The following is an 8493-nucleotide window of genomic DNA, read 5'->3' as shown; positions in this document are numbered from 1 at the left end:
TAGAGAGTTGTGAGTGAAGAGGTAAAAAATAATGGTCTTCAAGAGAAGCAACATGATGTCACCGCTAAATGCATAATCTTGTCTTCTCTTTGTGATAATGTATTCAATCGTGTTTATTTTTGTGAAAATGCTAAAGAGCTATGAAAGACTATCATTGAGAACCATGAGGGCACGGAGGATGTTGCCAATGAAAGATATCATGTTCTCATTGATAAGCTTAAGAGTTTTAAGCAACTTAATGATGAGAATGCCGAATCCATATACTCACAATTGAACACTCTTGTGAATGAGATTAATTCCCTAGGTGTGGAGTAAATTGAAGATTTGGAACTCATTCGCAAGATCTTTCACTCACTCCGAAGGCTGGACTATGATTTGGTGACCACAATTCTATATGAGAAAGATCTTACACTTTGATACCAAATCAAGTCCTCAACAAGGTGATAGCCCATGAGCTACGAAATAACATCAAGGCAAAGGCGCTATCCACTTCACTAATGCATAGCGCACTTCCATGCAAACAACTCAAGAAGTTGAAGAAGATGGACATCAAAGGTAGCTCAAGTGATGAGGAAAAAGAAGATGCAATAAGCTCCTCAAATGATGAAAAAGAGCCAATGAACCCCAACCTCTACAAGCAAGTGAAGAAAATGAACAAATGCTTGAAGGAAATCAATTCAATGTGGTATATGGTCTTTCTCAAAGATGGGACTCACCATCAACTCATGAAGGTTGAGAAGAAGTTCAAGAAGAATAAGCAAAAGAAGGAGAAGAAGCCCAAGCATGAATCATGTGCCATATTTGGTGAATGGGTAAGCGGTGGTGAAGAATCAAGTGCAAGTTCAAGTGATGAATCAAGCAAGAAATTCACCACTCGCATAGGATCATCATCCAACACTTGTTTTATGCCAAAAGGTATGGATAGCGATGTAAGTGATGATGACTCCGACTCTCCTTCAATTGATGAACTTCTTTACTTAGTTCATGAGAACCAAAAAGTCATTAAGAAACAATAAAAGGAAATAAAAAAATTTAATGCTCTCAATGATCTAAATGCTTCTCTTGCTACAAATTATGAAATTTTGTTGTGCAAATTCAAATTTCTTAGCAAGGAGCATGAAGAGCTCAAATTAAAATTTGAGAGCATTAATGATACTAATGACTTTTTGGAAATGAAGCGAACTATCACTTGTGCAATTCCAATTTCTTGGGTAGATGCTTCAACTTCTTGCATTGACTTAATTGATGAATCTTGCTCTAACCCTTGCAATGAGAAATGCTATGAGAATGTTATTGTAGAATCATGTGATGATCTCATTGCCAAGGAGAATGATGAGCTCAAGTAAGAAGTGGAAAGGCTCATGAAGGACTTGTATAGATTGAAAGGCAAAGGCATAGAGAGCAATGTCCAACCTTCTCAAGATAACCGTGAAGACATGGTGTAGAAGTTTGAGAAGGGGTCCACTGTGGCTTGCTCAAAGTGCCCCAAAGAAGGCCACAAGTCCAACATGTGTCCTCAACCAAGAAAGAAGCTTCCGGATGAGAAGAACAAGAAGAAGCTCACAATCAAGAGTTCTCTCATTTACACCAAGCCCAACCGGAGGAACAAAAATAATAGCACCTCCTATGTAATAAAAAAAAGACCAATTGCAAGGTGGTTGCTCACAAGGTTGGAAAGAAGGAAAGGAGTTGGAACCACTCTATTTTGGTGCCCAAGAACATCATCACCAACATGAAGGGGCCTCAAATGGTGTGGGTTCCAAAGAATATTTGAAGCCCAAGAATGGCTACGGGGGATTTGGAGAGTTAGCTTACAAGTTGAAGTGAAGGTTCAAACCAAAACAAGCTAAACTCAAAATTTGGACATTTGTTGCCTAAGTCCCCCATAAGATAATGGTAGCTAGATTTTAATTCAAGCATCATGTAGCTCCATCGCCTTTGCTAGGATGTTTGCATGCATTGCATCTCCTAGTGTTATATATGGTAGGTTGCTTGTGTCATGATTCTAACCCATAAGCAACCTACATGGTTCGATAAGTGTGTAGAAAGCTACACAAAGTTACCCTTCCTGGTACATGGACTTCATGAGGTATGTATTTCATATGTGTACCATGAACACAAGCTATAGGGTAAACTTTCCAATTGTGTCAAAATCAATGTGCATACAATTGCTTGGTGATTTAAAATTAAATGCACACTTTTAGGGGGAGTTCATCCTATAGTTTGTGATTTTGAGACTAACATGTTTGCAAGCTTATCTTTTGTAGTCTCACGACGGAGTCAACACTCTAAGAGAATGTTATTCACGCTCAATGTGAACAAACAACTCTATAAGAGTGATTAGATAAATTGTGCTTCATGCATATTGAGCCATGTTCTATTGAATTTAAATGCTCATATCTAAGTTCATAGGCTATGTGCTCATACATTTTCTTAACCTTAATGTACCAAGTACTCATCTTTCAAAGATTTCAATTGTTGCAAGTCACTCTCAATTGGTACATGCAAGGTAAACAAAGTTCCCCCGGAGGTATGCAAGGTTCTAAACTCATTCAATTGGTTTCATTATCAATTCCTTATTATTTTAGAGCTACCTCCATGCATGATATGGTCTAAACTTCATTGTTTAAACATCAAGTTGTGCACTTGATTTTCACATTATCATATTTTGTACACACTTTGCGAGAAGTTTAGCCCATGTCATGCTAGTTTCGTGATTTTGTGATCCACCGTAGTGAAATTTTCAATTGGTATCTTCATTGATATCATACAATTGGATCATAAGTCATGGAACTAACTCCCTAGGCTACTAATCTCCTTTTGAGCTATATTGTTTTGCAAGACCTTTTAGGTGCAAGACTTTTTAGGTGATTTGATTCCAAAAGGGAAAAAATATGGATCAAAGCAAGGTATTTTCTCAAGAAGGAGAAGTATATTTCAAAGGAGGAGAAATGCCTAAGTGAATCAAGTCAACTTATGAGGAAGGAGTAGCAAGATAGGGGGAGAATAAAAGGGGGAATCATGTTTTAGGGGGAGGCCAAACCGTCATTGAATGATGGTAAGCATCCAAGCAAGTGTAAGTAGTTTAAATTTTCAATTTTTGTAAACTTTATGCTTGCTTTGATTGTGTTGTCATCAATCACCAAAAAGAGGGAGATTGTAATGAACATGGCACCATTTATGCCATTTCGAGTGATTTTGGTGATCGAATGACAACGCAATCAATGGGACTAATGTTTTTGTTGAGTGAACGTTTCTAGATCCCAGGGATGAAGTAAAAAAGTCATACAAAGCAAAACACGAAGAAAAAAACTCAAAGAAACGCTGGATTGGACGAGTTCTACAGAAACCAGTAGCACCGGAAGAACTGATGCCCAAGCATCGGTGCATACGATGGTTGCCGGAAGAACCGACGCCCTGGCTTTGGTGCAAGACTGAGCGCCTCTGGAGATTAAGTGAAGAAAGAGTGTAGCACCGATTGAACCGACACTGTCAAGTCAAGCATCGGTGCAATCAATGTACTATATTCCTGAGACGATATCAAGCGTGAAGCAGCCAGCCCTTCAGCACCGGAAGAACCGATGCCCACCGGAGTATAGAGTCGGAGCAATGACGTCAGCAAGATCAACGGCTACATGAAGATCAAGTGTCACCGGAAGTTTCGACGCTATAGCATCGGTTCATCCGATGGTCCCTGAAGTTGCTGCAGCTGTGTCAGAGAGTCCAACGGCTACTTCAGAGCGTAGAGTGACCGGAAGAACCGACGCCCCAACACCGGAAGTTCCGATGCCTACGCAGAAATGTGCCCAACGGCTCCAAATGGCTAGTTCAAGTGTGTGGCCTATATATATGTGCTCCCCCGGCCATTTGAAGATTGCTAGAGTCCCAAGACATCACACACACATCCAAGAATACCTCCAAGCCATCCAAGAGTATAAAGATCAAATCCTTAGTCCTTAGCACAAGCTTTATGAGTGTTAGTGCTAGATTAGCTCTTGAGTGAGTGATCAAGCAAGGTTTAGATCCTTGTGCTGTGGTTCTAGAGTGAACCAACATTGTATCTTGGTGTGCCGGCCATCCTTGGAGCTTTGGTGGCTCGCCAGCAAGTCAACGACCCTCTGACTTGGTGTGGAGCGGCGTCGACAACATTGTGCGAGGGACGGAGACCCCTCCTTCGTGGGCAATCTCCCTTAGTGAAGATCGGGATCAAGGTGACCGTGATTGTATTCACGGAAGAGACTTGATTGCCGGGAAGCGATACTCTTCGTGAGTGCTTCAACAACATGGACGTAGGGGCGCCTTTGTGGCAATCCGAACCACGGGATAAATCCTCGTGTCGAGAGTTCGCTTCCTCTCATCCCTCTCTTTAAGCTTCCGCATTGCAACTTGTGTGCCTTTACTTTCTTAGTGTAGTATTTTGTTAGGATTGGCTATAGGTTGCAAAACTCTTTTGGGATGAGGGTTTCACACCAAGGTGAACCGTAGTTGCACATCTAGATAGCTTGTTTTAGTTTAAATTTTGTGCAAACTAGTTGGAGCCATAGGTTAAGGTTTTTAGAGTGCCTAATTCACCCCCTCCCTCTCTTAGGTTAGAGCACCCGATCGCTTTCAGTAGAAGAAGGAGAATTCGGAGGAGGAGGAGGAGGAGGAGGAAAAGGAGGAGAAAAATTAGAAGGAGGAGGATTAGAACCACTACCACCACAACAACAATGACAAGGAGGAGGAGAATTAGAAGAAGTAGAACAACAACATGCATCCACCACCATCACCACCACCCAAACAACAAGAAGGAGAAGAAAGAGAAAAAGTAGGAGGCTGGGGAGAATCAGAGGGAGAGGAAGAACTACCACCATCACAACATGAGAGGAGGGACTCAGTATTAAGGCTTCATATTGAGCGCACATGTGCAATATCCAATACATGGCACGCCTGCTCAATTCCAACCCCGAGATGCTTCTGACCGACAGCAGGCACCATTTGATCTACGAAGCCCTGCATGAAGTTAAAATCTCCTTTTTGTGGAAGAAGGATAGTAAGTTCATCCGAAAGGAAAAATTAAAGAAAATCATTCTCGACATAGCTGATCGTGAGCTAAGGTCAGACTATGTAGTCCATGATGACACTACCAAAGTTTTCCACATCATAGATGCATGCAAGCTTGCGAAAGAGCTGCTGGGGATGCCGGACCGTATGCGCTGGAAGCTAATGTACCGGGTGTGGCTGGGCATGCTCTATTACTCCGCTAGCATGTGTAGGAGTTACCTCCACGCCAAGAGCTTAATTGGGTGAAGATGGAGAGCTCCTCACTTGTGTCTGGCTCGTGCTCTCGCTCAAGGGGGCCAAGAGTTTGGCCTACAAGCTTCAGATGCCACCGGAGACTTAAGCTTCTGATGACGCCGAATCAAAAGCACTCCATCAGGAAGACAAGGCCCAGAGTGCGACTCGGTTACTTGATTTGGGCACACACGTGTGTGGTTGACTGATGTCGATTTACTTGTTTGTTTTCTATCTAGCTCAATATTCTGTAAAGCGTATTGGTTCAGATTCTGGAAGCTATTGCAAAAGGAGGTGGAAAAGGATGATATCCAGAGAGTCTGCCATGCTATGGAAGTGGTGGCTATGGTGGTCTACGCAAAGAATGGTTCGCGCACTACTACAAAATCTCTTTAGATTATGTGAACGAAATGAATATCATATAACCTATAGGGAAATTTACTTTTATAATTTTCCAAATATGTCATTGGCATGATGATGTAATAATCCATGATGGTCGTATGCGTTGAATCATGCAAAAGGTTTGATATTTATCCATTTTCTGAAATTCTAGTTCCCGTGCATGTCAGGATGCAAGTGGCGCCGGCCACGCCGCAAACCTGCCGGCTCCACCCACACAGCCTGCACCGCGAACCCGCCTAGCTAAAGCGGACTACCTGGGATAGCTCGCGATACCCAGCGGCGCTGCAAAGACCGCACAGCGTCTCGTTGGCAAGCAGCTGCTCCGCGTGGACCTTACATTGCTGGATGGCGACGAGCTAGACCTGCAGACGCTGTGGAGCACCGAGCTTGTGCCCTGTGCCGCCTGTCTCGCAGTTGTGCCGCGCCGTTTGGGTGTCGTCAGCGGCAGCGAGTGGTGCAGTGGCGGCGCTGGATGAGGATGTGTTCTTGCCCGATCTCGTCAGCGGCAGCGGCGTCGAGCACGCTGTTCCCGTACGGTGACTCCTACGCTGGCTTGCAGGATTGGGCCTAGAGCTCTCGGCGTGCTACTTCCCCAACATGGCCGTGATGTGGCCATGTGGGGCGCCGCTGCCTCCGACGCCAAGCTGCAGGGCCTCTGCAGCGCCTTGACATAGAAGCGGGATGCAGGAGGAAGCAAGCACAGTCGTCAAATAAATTCAGCTGGGACTCACCTTGGAGTCTGAGGTCCCGAACCATGGCGTCCTGGGTGAGCGAGGAGAAGCCGCTGGTGAAACCGAATTGGATGGGTCCGAGCACGATGCGTGCAGAGGAAGGCGGAGGCGTGGGACTCGCGCAGGACGGCCATGGAGGAGGCCTCGAGGGACGCTGGACTGCCGCGGGCTCATCCAAAGATGCCCACACCGGCGGCGGCGGCGGCACTAGCTTCGTTGTTTTTCTTGGAACAGAGATGGGAGAAGCAGAGAAGTCACGGCGTGGAGAGAGCTGGAGGTAGAAGAAAGTGGATGCAAGGCTGGCCGGGTGACTTGACGTGGACACATGCGGGCTGCCGCGTAAGCCCCGCAAAAGCCAACGGCGGCATGCGGATTGCTGCAGATGCCCGCAACCTTTGCTGCAGATGCCCGCAACCTCTGTCGCGGCTCTTGCGGACGCGGTGATGAGGGCAGATGCATCTCTTTGCTCTTCTTGCAAGTTGCAATTAAGGCATATGCATCTTTTTTGCTGTTCCTGCAAGAAAATTGTTCCTAGCTAGCTTATCTTAGCTGGCGAGCAGTCATGTCATCAATTCCTGCATGGCCATTCCCATGGACTGGCCCTTCGGTCATTCGCTGCTCTTGTGCCACTCTATCCTTCTGTTTCATGGATCCCATGGACGGCACTAAGGGCTTGTTCCTACTTTTTTTTCCCTGAGAAATTCCTGCATAATTTCCATGAAATTCCCGTGTTCCAAACAGACCCTTCTTGCCCAAATCTTCACCTCCTGATTCCTGATAGAATAGAGATGACAGGAAGCCTTGAATATTTTCTGGCCATTGATCAATGGAAGGTATTTACAAAAATTAAATTAAATTAGTATTATGTCTCACTTTTTGTATTTGGTCCCATATTTTTGTACCACTAGGTACTCTAGTCTAGGTACTTTCAAGTACTTTCTATCTTGACCACCGTACGATTCTGTCAGATGGACGACTCTTTTTTTTCAATCATTGTAAAATAGAGGTAATATGTTTGTTAATATATCTATTTTTTTCAACCACTAGGTACGATTCCAAACAGACTCTTTTTTTTCGCTTGATGGTCCATACACAAAATATGTTTGTTAATATATTTATTTCAACTTGGTCAATGTTAGATAGATTTGACATAGGACAAGATCAAAGTAAATTATAATTTGAAATGGAGGGAGTAAAATTAGCTGCATTGAAAGTGCTCTATATTTAGTCTTAAAGTGAGAGGCTCCATCGTTCTTCTAAAATAGAGGTAATATTGTTTCTTTATCTTATATACAAAGTTCGTAGTAATACGAAAGTAACTTCATAGTAACTGATTGTTAACAGAAAACACTATTGTAATGTAACTTATGAACAAATAAAGTAACTCTGTGTGAATTCAACTTATTGCGTCTGGGACTCAATTTCTGTGGTGAGTCTTTTAATAGGACTGCCTTTAAAAAATGACCATTTTCAGATGCGGCCTTTGACCATTTGCCTCAAGATAATCGATTATAGAGCCAGTAGTTGAAGATGGATGCCTCTGAAGGTGAAGTCCTCATCTCTTGAAATAGGTTTTATAGTAGTGAGATATCAACATTGACGTAGTCACCGCAGAGACTTCACTTTCAATGAGCACCGCCGTATGCTTGAAAGAACAACAATATTATCATGTCTACCATTGAAAGAACGACACCATTAGATTCAAAGATAAATTCAGAAAAGGGCACACGAGCACCTGGGCCAAAGCAAAGGAATTTAGACTGGGTGTAGGCAGCAGGTTCCACACAAGAAATCTGACCAACGCTCAGTTTATCATCATGTCGAATATTTGAGGCCTGAGCTATTATTAAACATAGTATAATGGGTTGGTATAGAATATACACAAGAAATGAACGACAAGGCAAAACGAGCTAGCCTGGACTACAATATATAGCAGAATAAAAGGAACGAGCTGGACAGAGGTAAAGAAAGCATCTCTTTGCTCTTCTTGGAAGAATGCATCTCATTGCTCTTCTTGCAAGGGAACATAAAGATTGCTCCAAAAAGAAAGATACTATATTTTAGCAACAACTATATATATAGACGG

At 43.4% G+C, this 8493-nt stretch overlaps 1 long non-coding RNA gene across 1 annotated transcript; it reads right to left on the bottom strand.

The window, feature by feature from the left end:
• Nucleotides 1–4677: 4677 nt before the first annotated feature.
• LOC120643629 lies at nt 4678–6941 on the bottom strand. Its single transcript, XR_005663082.1, has 2 exons — nt 6408–6941; nt 4678–4992 (listed from the first exon to the last, which is right to left on the bottom strand). It is a non-coding gene; the product is annotated as an uncharacterized LOC120643629 (long non-coding RNA).
• Nucleotides 6942–8493: the final 1552 nt, after the last annotated feature.

The sequence above is a fragment of the Panicum virgatum genome, chromosome 8K (assembly GCF_016808335.1).
Source record: "Panicum virgatum strain AP13 chromosome 8K, P.virgatum_v5, whole genome shotgun sequence".
NCBI lineage: Eukaryota > Viridiplantae > Streptophyta > Magnoliopsida > Poales > Poaceae > Panicum > Panicum virgatum.
The sequence above is the reverse complement of the archived record's forward strand: the minus strand, read 5'-3'. Positions and strand labels throughout refer to the sequence as shown.